At 45.5% G+C, this 14,391-nt stretch overlaps 1 long non-coding RNA gene across 1 annotated transcript; it reads left to right on the top strand.

Annotated features, from left to right (window-relative positions):
• Nucleotides 1-205: 205 nt before the first annotated feature.
• Nucleotides 206-7,499, top strand: LOC129698009 (uncharacterized). Its single transcript, XR_008723607.1, has 3 exons — nt 206-944; nt 3,808-3,991; nt 6,555-7,499. It is a non-coding gene; the product is annotated as an uncharacterized LOC129698009 (long non-coding RNA).
• Nucleotides 7,500-14,391: the final 6,892 nt, after the last annotated feature.

Below are 14,391 nucleotides of genomic sequence, written 5' to 3'. Positions count from 1 at the left end.
AGATGTGAGGCGCTCTCGGGCTGCAGTACTTGGCACAGTTGTGGGCGGTACCCCCCTCCTCTGCCTCAGCAATCACCCAAGCTGTCTTCCAGTTCAACTGGGGATCAATGATGGAGTGGGTCCAATGGGTCATGATGTACAAGTCAGCAGCTGAGGCAAAGCCACCAAGATCAGTCTCATCCTTATGGCCACCTTCATGTGTGTGGCTCTATCAGACTGTGTGTAGAGCCAAAGCACATGGGCACCAAGTGTCATTACCTGGTGAGGTTCTACCTGTTCCTGGTGTTGTAAAGGATGGGCCTGGAACAATGCCACACAATGTGCCAGTCAGCTGGACTTTGCTGCACCGCCTGTCCTTGGTGGAAAAATTCTTCCAGACTGACACCTTTTACCACAAGTCCATTAGTCAGTGGTCAGCACAGAAAGCCCTGCAGGATAAGGACTGATTGGACTTAGTGGCATGGTCCCCTGAGTAGACTGCCCAGTTTGTCTGGCGAAATGCCTTATCGGCAGAACTCACCAACAAGCACCAAGATCTCGCTTGGCTTGCCCTGAGAGGGGTCAACCCAATCAGATCCTTCTTGTACTGTCTAAATCTTATTACTAATGCATGTTGCCCTTGGGACGGCTGCCATGGAGAGGAGATGATTGTCTACCTCTTTGCATAGTGTGGATTTGCAAAGAGGATCTGGAGAATGATGCAATGGTCCTTATCACAGCTCATCCCGGGCAGCTCACTAACGGAGGACTTTCTGATTTATGTGCAGTTCCCAGGGACACTTTCAAAGATGGACATCAAGAGCTGCTGGAAGATCTTCAACTCGGTGAAAGTAATTTTTTGGTCTGCCTGTAACTTATTGGCCAACCGGCATATCGGATGTCCATCAGGGAACTGGCCCATCCCAGACTGCAGGACTTTGTGCCGAGGGACTCACTAAAGTTTGGTGAGTCTGGTTAGGACACCCCTCAAACAAGAGAAGGGATAACACCTCAAGGGACCACATGAATGGCAAGGGTGTTTTTTAAAAGATAAATGAGCCACTGTTGAATGTACTGATACTGAGAATATTTGAAGAATTTTTTCCACGGTGTGTTTTGGTATCCATTTTTTATTCTGAATGAAGTTTATTCTTGGAGAGAAAAAAGTGTTACATCAGCTGTGACATACTTAACAAGTAGAATTATACTTTACCATAAGGCAAGTTGGAAGAAGATAATTGAGAGGATTGCAGAGAGTGGGCATTCTGAAAGTGGAAGAGTTGGGTTGGGGTGGGGTTTGGGATTGCCTCGATCATTGAAGATGATGGTTGGGCAGATGAAGGCAGATCAGGAATGGGAGGCTTTTGGCTAAGTGAAAGCCAAGGAATGAATGGCATTTTTGGTTCCGTCTGGGACTTGTGAGTGTGGGAGGGTGAGAGGTGGGAGGAGGTTATGTGATTGGTTGCATAAAAGCAGTTACAGTATAAGATAGACACATCTACTTATTACAAAATTTAAGATATTTAGTTTAAGATCCATTTACTAATTACAAAAGAGCATATTGGAATTTGCACCAGTAAATGCTGATGATCCTCAACGTCAGGCAGCATCTGTGTAGAGTATAAAACAATTAATTTAGAGTTTAGAGATATATTGTCAGTGCGGTCACTGCTGAACCCAACACCATCCCTGATGTCACACCAGGTACCCGACCAAATGACTTATAAATATTGTTATTGTATCTGCTTCACCCACTGGCAGCTTGTTCTATATAAGTACCAATTCTGTGTTGACAAGTTATCCTTCAGGTTCCTATTAAAACTTTCCATTCTCACTTTAAACCTATGCCCTTTAATTCTATGCTAATATTTAAGAAGGATGTACAAATGACTCCTGTGTTATTCTCACATTGCAACATCTTTGCATGATGTAAAGGAAACTCGGATGTCAGCATAGCCTGTCGACATAAATAACGTTTTGATAAGTATGCCTTCCAAAATGTCATTGCTGTATGTGAGGGCTACAAAGATGGCCACAAGCTCATACTGATTCTACCCACGTGCCATGAATTTGTTGAAAGTGAGACTGCTTAGTGGCGGTGTTCAGGAGAATTACTGAGACTGCCAGTGGTGCAGAGCATTGTAGCAACATTGCAAGTAAGAAGCTCAGGAGTGGTGGGCAAGATGCACCAGCCCAAGGTTTCGGATGAAAACCATTGTGGATCAAATTATGCTGGCTGGCCCATGGATGACTTGCTTCTTTAGTCCAACGGTGGAGATTAGCGGCTCGGTGAACTATAATGTATTTTATGTGCAGTCTTAACTTTGAGAAGAGAGAAGGGTTTTGCAAGAGTTTTGCAAAAAACATCAAATATTCATAAGGAATAGGCCATTCAGCCCATCAAGTCAACTACGTCATTCAATCATGGCTGATCTCTCTCCTAACCCCATTCTCCTGCGTTCTCCCCACTAGTGGAAATTAATGTCTCAGCTAATGCTGGCCTACTGAAGACATAATACATTTCATCATTGATAGACTTTGTTGAAATGACTGCCAAGACACGGGAAGCAATCCATATTTCCAGGATCTCACTGCCATCCTTTATTTAGGGTGGTGTATAGCATCAGCAGGTTGTTAGAGAATCAATGTACATGTGAGAATGTTGTTCATCGACTATAGCTCAGCATTTAACACCATTATCCCCTCAAAACTGATCGCAAACTCAGCGACCTGGGCATCGACCCCTCCCTCTGCAACTGGATACTGGACATTCTAACTAACTGTTAGGTCAGACAAGCACACCCCTTCAATCCCCACCCTGAACACCGGCGTTCCACAGGGCTGTGTGCTGAGCCCCCTCCTCTACTCCCTCTTCACCCTCGACTGCACACCTGTACATGTTTCCAACACCATCATCAAGTATGCAGATGATACAACGGTGATTGGCCTCATCAGCAACAAGGATGAGTCAACCTATAGGGAGGAGGTCCAGCTCCTAGCAGCATGGTGGTCTGACAACAACCTGGCTCTTAACTCCAAGAAGACCAAGGAGCTCATTATAGACTTCAGAAGGTCTAGGGGTGTCACGCACACCCCCATCCATATTAACTGGCGGAGGTGGAACGTGTTTCCAGCTTCAGGTTTCTGGGGGTCAACATCTCTGATGACCTCTCTTGGACCCACAATACCTCAACACTGGTCAAGAAGGCTCACCAGCGTCTCCTGAGGAGACTAAAAAGGTCCATTTGTCTCCTCAGATTCTGGTGAACTTCTACCGCTGCACGATCGAGAGCATCCTTACCAACTGTATCACAGTATGGTATGGCAACTGCTCTGTCTCCGACCGGAAAGCACTGCAGAGGGTGGTGAAAACTGCCCAACGCATCACCGGTTCCTCACTCCCCTCCATTGAGTCTGTCCAGAGCAAGCGTTGTCTGCGAAGGGCGCGCAGCATCGTCAAGAACTGCTCTCACCCCAACCACAGACTGTTTACCCTCCTACCATCCGGGGGGCGCTACAGGTCTCTCCGTTGCCGGACCAGTAGGTTCAAGAACAGCTTCTTCCCTGCGGCTGTTAACTTGCTTAACACTACACCTTGGTGATTGCCAGTCACCCCCCCCCGGACACTCCCTCCCCCAGAAAAATCGCACTAATGTATGTACATATTTATATTCTGCTGTTCATTGTTCTATGTTCGCTCTTCTGGGTGAGATGCTAACTGTGTTTCGGTGTCTCTGTACTGTACACTGCACAATGATAATAAATATTGAATCTGAATCTGAATCTTCTAAATGCTGACTGAAAGGCCCATCTTTTCATTTGCTTCAGTGTATACGTTGATGATGACCTGGAGCTGAGAATCCCAATGTGCATAAATACAACAATCATCTGCAGACAGACACAAAATGCTGGCGTAACTCAGCGGGACGGGCATAATCTCTGGAGTGAAGGAATGGGTGTCGTTTTGGTTGAGACCCTTCTTCAGACTGCAGACTGTAACTTGTCGATGGAGGTTTGCTTTCTATTTGTCCTTTAAATGGATCTTCTACATTTTGATGAAGTGTGACAATGCTGTGAGAACATTTTTAATATGTGTTGGGATAATGAAATAGTCTAATTTGACATTGACCTTCTCTGTGATTTGTTTACCGAGCCTATACCTCCTTCTATCCTCTCCCTAATTGACGTTAATGAACCAGATGTGTCTTTACAACAATCAAGAATGGTTTTCATGGTTATTGTTTGACTTTTTCATTCCAATTTTTAATTTGAATTTATCACCATAGTGGACTTTAAATCCTGGTCTCCAGGACTTTGGCCTAGGTACCGAGGTTATAAATTTCTCTATAACGCTATCGTATGCATACCCACACTCCCAAGGACTTGGATGGTTCAAAAATGTAATTCACCACCACATTCTCAAGGGCAATTGGGGATGGGTAGTAAATTGCTGATTCAGCCTGTGAATCCACATCTTTTGAATGAATAGTTGGCTTAGCTGAGCAAAACATGTTGTTCCCATGCTTGACCTCAGTCTCCTGTGAAATACACTGTTCCAAACTGTGCCACAAAAGAGATCACAAGTGAATAATGAAAACATTATGAAAGAGGAACTCAAAACCTCCTTGGAAAAAAAGCAACAAATGCACTACTACCTGGGAATTCCTGGCCCATGATTACTGAACATGGAGAAGGAATATTCTGATGCCACTGACAACATCGGGGCCATTCATTTGCACCTAGTCACAGAGTCATACAGAATGGAAACAAGACACTTCAGCCCAACCTGTCCATGCTGACAGCCATCAAGGCTGTGCTCCCTGCTGATCACCAACCCCTCACACTCACCCCCTACGACGTGTACGTGGCACTGAGTAGGACTAATGCACGTAAGGCTGCTGGCCCTGACGGCATCCCCGGGCGCGTTCTCAGGGCCTGTGCTGCGCAGCTGACAAACGTCTGGACTGACATCTTCAACCTGTCACTTGCCCAAGCAGTTGTCCCCACGTGCCTTAAAACCACCTCCATCGTGCCGGTGCCAAAACACTCCACTGCGGCAAGCCTCAACGACTTCCGCCCAGTTGCACTTACTCCCCATCATCACCAAGTGCTTTGAGAGGCTGGTCCTGGCACACCTCAAAGGCTGCCTACCCCCCACATTGGATCCCTATCAGTTTGCCTACCACAAGAACAGGAGTACGGAGGATGCCATCTCAACGGCACTTCACTCCGCCCTCTCCCACCTCGACAACAGAGACACTTACGTAAGAATGCTGTTCATCGATTACAGCTCGGCATTCAACAACATTATACCCTCTAAACTGATCACCAAACTCAGTGACCTGGGCATCGACCCCTCCCTCTGCAACTGGATACTGGACTTTCTAACCAACAGACCCCAGTCTGTTAGGTTAGACAAGCACACCTCTTCAACCCTCACCCTGAACACCGGCGTTCCACAGGGCTGTGGGCTGAGCCCCCTCCTCTACTCCCTCTTCACCTACGACTGCACACCTGTACATGGTACTAACACCATCATCAAGTATGCAGATGATACAACGGTGATTGGCCTCATCAGCAACAACGATGAGTCGGCCTATAGGGAGGAGGTCCAGCTCCTAGCAGCATGGTGCGCTGACAACAACCTGGCCCTTAACTCCAAGACCAAGGAGCTCATTGTAGACTTCAGGAAGTCTAGGGGCGGCACGCACACCCCCATCCACATCAACAGGACGGAGGTGGAACGTGTTTCCAGCTTCAGGTTCCTGGGGGTCAACATCTCCGATGACCTCTCTTGGACCCACAATACCTCAACTCTGGTCAAGAAGGCTCACCAGCGTCTCTTCTTCCTGAGGAGACTGAAGAAGGTCCATCTGTCTCCTCAGATCCTGGTGAACTTCTACTGCTGCACCATCGAGAGCATCCTTACCAACTGTATCACAGTATGGTATGGCAACTGCTCTGTCTCCGACTGGAAAGCACTGCAGAGGGTGGTGAAAATTGCCCAACGCATCACCGGTTCCTCGCTCCCCTCCATTGAGTCTGTCCAAAGCAAGCGTTGCCTGCGAAGGGCGCTCGGCATCGCCAAGGACTGCTCTCACCCCAACCATGGACTGTTTACCCTCCTACCATCCCGGAGGCGCTACAGGTCTCTCCGTTGCCGGACCAGCAGATCCAGGAACAGCTTCTTCCCTGCGGCTGTCACACTACTCAACAATGTACCTCGGTGACTGCCAATCATCACCCCCCCCGGACGCTCCTCCCACAGGAAAAACACTATGTCTGTATCCATGTAAATAGATTAATTTATTGATCCCAGTGGCCAGCATTTGGCACATATCCCTCTAAACCTTTCCTATTCATGTACCTGTCCAAATGTCTTTTAAATGTTGATATTGATCCTGCCTTGGCAGTGCAAAAGCTGGCCCTCAGGTTCCTATTAAGTATTTATGTTCTCACCTTAAACCTATATCCTCTGGTTCTTGATTTATGTGCTGTACTTTTTGAATCATGTTACCACCTACTTTTGTGTCATCTGCAATCTTACTAATCATGCTTTCCACATTCTCATCTAGATCGTTGATATAAACCACAACAGCAATTGGCCCAGCACTGAACCATGAGGCACACCGCTAGTCACAGGCCTCCATTCTGGAAAAACAATCTTCGACCACCACTCCGTTTCCTTCCATGAAGTCAATTCTGTAGCAGGCAGCTGAATTGAGTGCCCTTTATGTGCCCTTTATGTGGCTTCCTGTACAGTGGGGAGACCGGGTGTGGACTAGGTGACCGCTTTGCCCAGTACCTGCATTCTGTCCACCATCTGAAGCTCCCAACAGCTGGCCATTTTAATGTATCTTCTTATTCACGCATTGACCTGTTTGTCCTTGGCCTCCTCCACTTCCAGAGTGAGGCCAAACCCAAACTTGGGGAAAAGCACTTCATATTCTACTTGGGTCACCTACAACCCAACGGCGTGATATTCTCTAATTTCAGATGACTTCTACCCCTCTGCCCCTTTCTCTTTCCTAACATATCCTGGCCCTCTCACACACAATCTTCTTTCCAACCCCAACCACATCTGCCCTACACCCAGTTTCTTTACTCTTCCCCATCCATTCTAACTGTCTCTCACCTACACACTCTTCCCATTGTTCCCCTCTCCCCACTGTTCCCCTCGGCCCACCCTAATTCCCTTATTCGGTTCTATGCTTCACCTTCCTTTCCTATTGGAGTCAACCACATTACTGTGGGTCCGGAGGCACATGTGGGCCGGTCCAGAGAAATATGGCAGATTTCCTCCCCCTGAATGGACATTAATGAACCAGATGTGTCTTTACAACAATCAAGGATGGTTTTCATGGTTATTGTTCGACTTTTTCATTCCAATTTTTAATTTGAATTTATCACCATATGTGACAGTGGACTTTAAATCCTGGTCTCCAGGACTTTGCCCTAGGTACCGAGGTTATACATTTCTCTATAACACTATTGTATGCATGCCCACACTCCCACGGACTTGGGTGGTGCAAAAATGTAATTCACCACCACATTCTCAAGGGCAATTAGGGATGGGTAGTAAAATGCTGATTCAGCCTGCGAATCTTTTGAATGTATAGTTGGCCTAGCTGAGCAATACATGTTGTTCCCATGCCTGACCTCAGTCTCCTGTGAAATACACTGTTCCAAACTGTGCCACAAAAGAGATCACAAGTGAATAATGAAAACAAAATGAAAGAGGAACTCAAAAACCTCCTTGGAAAAAAAAAGCAACAAACCCACTACTACCTTGGAATTCCTGGCCCATGATTACTGAACATGGAGAAGGAATATTCTGATGACACTGACAACATCAAGGCCATTCCTCAGCACTCAACAGCCCAGCACCCTACCAGACAGCCTGTGGGTTAGTCTGTGGTTCCTACATTGGCTTCATCAGTCACCTCAGAATCACAGAAATTGAGTCAAAGCTTCATCTCAATTCTGGAGACTGTCTCTCCAACCATAGCCCAGGATCCCTTGTGCTTTTTAAATTTTTTTTTCCAACTGAACAATGCACATACATCCCCAGATCTCTCTGTTCTTGTACCCTTTTTAGACAGAATCCCAGTGAATAAATAGAATGCCGGGAACTGTCTTTAATAGAAGTAAGACAGAGCGTCAGAGATTTTCAACAAAATCGGGTTCAAGAGCTGCAGAATTAAATCATTTTCTTCAATGGATGTAAAACGGTTAATAATGTAATAGAATTAGTGATTCTTTCTCTATTAGTTGAGTTAATCTAATGTAGTTAGATGTAGTTACATGCCTTTTAGTTTACTTAAGAGATATATCACGGAGACAGGCCCTTCGGCCCACCAAGTCTGCGCCAACCAGTAATCCATATATACTAGCACTATCCTACACTACACACTAGGAACAATTTATAATCTTTACCAAAGCCATTTCACCTACAAAGCTGCAAGTCTCCGGAGTGTGGGAGGAAACCGGAGCACCGGGTAAAAATCCGCATGGTCATCGGGAGAACATACAAACTCCATACAGACAGCACCCGTAATCAGGATCGAACCCGGTTTCTGGCGCTGTAAGACAGCACCTCGACCGCTGCTCCACCATGCTGTGATTACAAAGATTGAGTGAAGATCCACAGAAGACTTGGTAAGATTGTTACCGAGTGGCTAACCTCCACAATACTCGGGGGCAAGATAACAAAATTGTGACTGAATAAATACAAGGGTGATCTGCATACTACTGCTCAACTAAAGAGGTTAGAAGATAATCTGGTTTTGGAGTATAGTTGATTGAACTGCTTTCTGTTACTGCTAAATATGTTTGTAAGTGCTTTAGATTCCAAGACATCATCACCTAATTTACTGAAGAATATGAGATGGTCCCAATGCTCAATAGTACCATGTTGCCAGTACCATGTCTTCAGAAAATAAGACACAGCAAGACCTGTTGGGTCCCAGCATCACACGGGAGGGCGCATGCCTCAACGCAATATTCCACCTCTCCACCAATTCAAATATTGGTGGCCAGTGGGGGGAGGGGGTTCTGGAGCGCTAGTATATGGGTGTTGTGGGCTGGTTTCCAGAGGGCTAGTATGGACATTGTGGGCCGAATGGATTCTTGGGCTGGTGGCTCAGTCACCCAAGCCTGTTGTACTGGCAGCTCACTCACTCACGGCTGGTGGGCTGGCAGTTGACTCATGGCTATTCCTTGAAATTCCATTTCAAGCAGGGTGAAACCACCAAATTCCATTTCAAGCAGGGTGCAAGACCACCAAATTCAAGTGGTTTCATACCACTTCAAGCAGGGTGCAAGGCCACCAAATTCAAGTGCAGTTTCACACGATTTCAAGCAGGGTGCAAGGCCACTAAAGACAGCGAGTCATGATCTCTCCCTCCCCCATCTTGCAGAGACTGAACCAGGCCCACACTTCCGGGTTTTATATTCCCTCCCCCCAGAAGGGGCCTGGCCTTCATGGCGTGATTGACAGGAGAGAGAATCTCAACATTTTTTAAACACTAATAACTCTTTTATTTTTCATCGATGGGAACAATACGTGGTACCTGATGAGCGGAGGGGGACTCTGAGTAGAACGGCCAAAAACCACAGCCATACATGGTAGAGGTTTTTCTAAAATCAATATAAAATACAAACAGGAGGTGGTCAAGATTAGACTTTTAATTATATAGAAGGCAAGGCAAATTTAATTAAGGAAGGCAACTTTAATTAGGCAGGGTAACTTTAATTAGGCAAGGCAACTTTAATTAGGCAACACAGCTTTAGCATTTCCAAACCAAAGGCAACACAGCTTTAGTATTTCTAAACCAAATTGTTATATATGGTTATAAGGCAACACAGCTTTAGCATTTTCAAACCACAGGCAACACAGCTTTAGCATTTCCAAACCAAACGCAACAGAGCTTTAGCATTTCCAAACCAAACGCAACAGAGCTTTAGCATTTCCAAACCAAAGGCAACACAACCTTAGCATTTCCAAACTATATTTTCAAACCACATTAAGGGCACTGACAGGTCAGTAAAACCACTCACGGTTTAGTAGACAAGTGTTCAGTGTTATTCACAGCTCAGACTGAGAGATGTGAGCCTCTCGCTCCCCATCTTGTAGAGACTGACTGAGGCACTCAACACTTCCGGGTTTTATAGTCCCTCCGGAGGGGGTGTGGTCTTCAGGAGAGAGAATCTCAACATTTGTTAAACACTAATAACTCTTTTATTTTTCATCGATGGGAAAAATCCTCTTGTCCTGTGCAGCGGAGGGGAACTCTGAATAAGATGGCCAAAAATCACAGCCAAGTGGCAGCGTCTTTTCTAAAGTCAATATACAGAACAACAGGAAGTGGTCAAGATCAGACTTTTAGTAATATAGATTTAGTTTAGTTTAGAGCTACAGCCCACCGAATCTATGCTGACTATCGATCACCTATATAAACTATCACTCTTACACATGAGGGGCAATTTACAGAAGCCAATTAATCTACAACCCTGTACGTCTTTGGAATGTGGGGGGAAACTGTAGCACCCAGAGAAACCCACACGGTCACAGCCAGAATGTACTAACCCTATACAGACAGCACTCGTAGTCAGGATCGAACCCAGGTCACTGGCACCGTGAGGCAGCAGCTCTACCATCTTGCCACTGTACCGCCCCAAGATCCTATAAAAATGTGCACTCCTAATATTTTGCAAACATCTCTTGTGAAGGCAGAACATAGATGGTAAAATTCACCACTGCCTTCTATTTACAAGCACTTACTTTAGACTATTGAGAAAAAATATATAGGAAGTTCAAGATTTCAAATCAGGCACAAAACCTATAGTGGCAGTAATCCCTGTCTTCCTGTAAGCTTCAGAGAGCTGAGCGACCCATAGCAGCATTTGGAGAAATATAATAGATGCACAGAGTCTCTTGCCAAGAGTAGGTGAATTGAAGTCAGAGGGAAATAGGTTAAAGTGAAGGGAAAAAAATAATTTGAGGATGTAACTAGGAAAGTGGACAAGGGAGAGCCAGTGGATGTACTGTACCTGGACTTTCAGAAAGCATTTGATAAGGTCCCACATAGGAGATTAGTGGGCAAAATTAGGGCACATGGTATTGGGGGTAGAGTGCTGACATGGATAGAAAATTGGTTGGCAGACATGAAACAAAGAGTAAGGATTAATGGGTCCCTTTTAGAATGGCAGGCAGTGACTAGTCGGGTACCGCAATGCTCGGTGCTGTGACCGCAGCTATTTACAATATACATCAATGATATAGATGAAGGGATTCAAAGTAACATTAGCAAATTTGCAGATGACACAAAGCTGGGTGGCAGTGTGAACTGTGAGGAGGGTGCTATGAGAATGCAGGATGACTTGGACAGGTTGGGTAAGTAGGCATATGCATGCCAGGTGCAGTTTAATGTGGATAAATGTGAGGTTATCCACTTTGGTAGCAAAAACAGGAAGGCAGATTACTATCTAATTGGTGTCAAGTTGGGAAAAGGGGAAGTACAACAGGATCTGGGGGTCCTTGTTCATCAGTCAGCGAAAGTAAGCATGCAGGTACAGCAGGCAGTGAAGAAAGCGAATGGCATGTTGGCCTTTATAACAAGAGAAGTCGAGTATAGGAGCAAAGAGGTCCTTCTGCAGTTGTACAGAGCCCTAGTGAGATCACACCTGGAGTATTGTGTGCAGTTTTGGCCCCCTAATTTGAGGAAAGACATTCTTGCTATTGAGGGAGTGCAGCGTAGGTTTACAATGTTAATTCCCGGGATGGCGGGACTGTCATATGCTGAGAGAATGGAGCGGCTGGGCTTGTATACTCATGAGTTTAGAAGGATGAGAGGGGATCTTATTGAAACATATAAGATTATTAACGGTTTGGACACGCTAGAGGCAGGAAACATGTTCCCGATGTTGGGGGAATCCAGAACCAGGGGCCACAGTTTAAGAATAAGGGGTAAGCCATTTAGAACGGAGACGAGGAAACTCTTTTTCTCACAGAGAGTTGTGAGTCTGTGGAATATCTGCCTCAGAGGGCGGTGGAGGCCAGTTCTCTGGATACTTTCAAGAGAGAGCTGGATAGAGCTCTGAAATATAGCGAAGTCAGGGGATATGGGGAGAAGGCAGGAACGGGGTACTGATAAGGGATGAACAGCCATAATCACATTGAATGGTGGTGCTGGCTTGTAGGGACGAATGGCCAACTCCTGCACCTATTGTCTATTGTCGAATGTCTATTGAAAAGATAACATTTTAACACAAAGGGTAGTGGATGTATGGAACAAGCTGCCAGAGGAGGTAGTTGAGGCAGGGACTATCCCAGCATTTAAGAAACAGTTGGACAGGTACATGGATAGGACAGGTTTGGAGGGATATAAACCAAATGCTGGCCGGTGGGACTAGTGCAGCTGGGACATGGTGGCCGGTGGGGGCAAGTTGGGGCAAAGGGCCAGTTTCCACACTGTATCACTATGACTCCATGACCTCCAACTTCATTGAAAGAATAAGGAAGCCATCATCAAGCCTCCCAGGCCAACATTATCAGCAAAGAAATCCTAATTAGTCTTACATAACTACCTTTGGACATTCATATGCCCAACACCACACTCCTGAAACAGACACCCCATTCTGAGCTCTGACATGGGAGAAAATTACCAGGTGGACAGAGAAAAAGATTCCAACAGTGTTCAAAGTTTCCTTGAAGAAACCACAAAATCCCCTTTAACTCCTGGAGTCCCCTGGCCTATGACCTCTCAAAATGGAAAAATAGCATTCAGGATGTATTGAGAACCATGCATCAGGCGCTCTCTGAAACCTCGTGTAAGTGATAGAATGTGTGGACCATCCCACAAACTAGCCAGTTGCCTGGACTGTCAGGCAGCTCTTGTACTATCTGTGGTAGAGTTTGTGGTTCTACAGTAGTTCCATTATCCATTCTCGTGAAAACGAGAAGCTGGTGTGACTTGGGTGGGGGAGGGATAGAGAGAGAGGGAATGCCGGGGTTACTTGAAGTTAGTGAAATCAATATTCATGCCAATGGGTTGTAAGCTGCCCAAGCGAAATATGAAATGCTGTTCCTCCAATTTGCTTTTAGCCTCACTCTTTCCTCTTGTTCCTCTTTCCACAGTTATCTCATTTCTTAATTGCAGGCCAAATCCTTAATATTAATCAGTTGTTCAAAATTGCCAGAACATTAATGTGTCATATTTTCTTCCTACCCATTTACTATTAAAAAACGTCAGGATTTTTCTTGATAGGCATCTACAAAGAAACAGGCATCTATGCCTTGATAGGCATCTACCTATTAAACACTATTTCATTATTAAATTGGTCAAGATATAAAGATTTACAGACTTTCCTATTACAGCATCATACCACAAACAGGGTATGAGATGCGGCATAAATCAGTGGCAGACAACTTGGATTTATTGTGAGAAAAGAAGGGTTGAGAGTAACAGTAAACTGGTCTAAGCATAGGCAGCACAGTGGCGCTGCTTGGAGAGTTGCTGCCTCCCAGCGCCAGAGAACGGGGTTCATTCCTGACCTCAGGTGCTGTCTGTGTGGAGTTTGCACATTCTCCCTGTGACATTGTGGGTTTCTTCTGAGTTCACCAGTTTCCTCCCACATCCCAAAGATGTGCAGGTTTGTAGGTTAATTGGTCTCTGTACATTGCCCCTAATGTGCAGGGAGTTGATGTGAAATCGGGATAACATGGAAATGTTATGAATGGCTGAAGGATGGGTTGGTGTGGACATGTTGGGCCGAAGGGCCTCTTTCCATACTGTATCTGTAATCTAAACTAAACTAAAATTAAATATAAGAAATTGTATAATGGTAATCAGAGTTTATCAGTCAACACTCTTAAGGGGCGGAACAGTGCAGCATCAGTAGAGTTGCTGTCGTCGGGCCAGAAACCCGGGTTTGAACCTGGCTACAGGTGCTCTCTCTTTGGAGCCTACACATTTTCCCTGGGACCGTGTGGATTTTCTCCAGGTGCTCCGGTTTCCTCTCACACACAAAGACATGCAAGTTTGTAGGTTAATTGGTCCCTGTAAAATTACCCCTAGTGTGTAGGATAGAACTAGTGTATGGGGCCTCAGCAGATATATCCGAGGACATTTGGGAAAGTAGAGTGGAAATTGCGGGAGTTTTGGCTGAAATTTACGAGTGGTCATTAAATACAGGAGCGGTGCCGGAAGACTGGAGAGTGGCAAATGTTGCACCTCTATTCAAGAAAGGCTGCAGGAAAAAGGATGGGAAATATAGGCCAGTGAGCTTAACATCTGTGGTCGGAAAGTTACTCGAGAGGATTCTGAGGAATAGGATATACAGCCATTTAGACAGACAAGGGCTGGTTAGGGATAGTCAGCATGGTTTTGTACGTGGGAGATCGTGATTCAA

The sequence above is a fragment of the Leucoraja erinacea genome, chromosome 6 (genome assembly GCF_028641065.1).
Source record: "Leucoraja erinacea ecotype New England chromosome 6, Leri_hhj_1, whole genome shotgun sequence".
Classification (NCBI taxonomy): Eukaryota; Metazoa; Chordata; class Chondrichthyes; order Rajiformes; family Rajidae; genus Leucoraja; species Leucoraja erinaceus.
The sequence above is the reverse complement of the archived record's forward strand: the minus strand, read 5'-3'. Positions and strand labels throughout refer to the sequence as shown.